General features: G+C 70.3%; 1 protein-coding gene across 1 annotated transcript in view; it reads left to right on the top strand.

Moving 5' to 3' along the window:
• ZCCHC14 (zinc finger, CCHC domain containing 14) overlaps positions 1-559 on the top strand; it is a 3,325-nt gene that overhangs the window by 2,462 nt on the left and 304 nt on the right. The gene's annotated exons all lie outside the window — the stretch shown is intronic.

A 559-nucleotide genomic window follows, 5' to 3' on the forward strand; every position in this document is an offset into this window, starting at 1 on the left:
CCGCCGGCCGCCGGCCGCCGGCCGCAGGGAGCCGCCGTGTTCCCTGGGCAGGCCGGGGCAGTCCCTCAGAAGGAGCTCCTTCGGTCCCGTGTGCCGACACCAGCCGGACTCTGAGGACCCTGGGCTGGACGGGTGCCCTCCCGCCGTCCCCCGGCATCGTCACGCTCTCCCACTCCGGGTGCCGGGGAGGGGGCGCGGCGGGCCGTGGCCTCCAGGGCGCTGCCGCTCGCCTCGCCCCGGGGCCCGGCCAGCAGCGAGGCCCTGCGGATGCCGCTGCGTGGAAATGCCTCGCTGGGCCTGGAGCCGCTGAGAGGGTGAATCAAGGTGCCTTTTCCTTCACAAACGCCTTATCTTTTAACAGAGGTCATATTTGCTGAAGGTCTGAAGTTCAAAAGATACACAGACCCCTAGTGGACAGCCCGCTGCCCCCAAGTCACCCCGCTGCAGCAGTGTCCGGCGTGAGACGGACCCCTTTACTCAGGCACCGCGAGCCGCTGCTTCCGGGGGCCGTGTGCCGCGCCTGGAAGACGCAGGGCTCGGCACGCGCCTGCTCCGCTCG

Source organism: Condylura cristata, unplaced genomic scaffold (genome assembly GCF_000260355.1).
Source record: "Condylura cristata isolate star-nosed mole 26May11 unplaced genomic scaffold, ConCri1.0 scaffold00009, whole genome shotgun sequence".
NCBI classification, from domain to species: domain Eukaryota; kingdom Metazoa; phylum Chordata; class Mammalia; order Eulipotyphla; family Talpidae; genus Condylura; species Condylura cristata.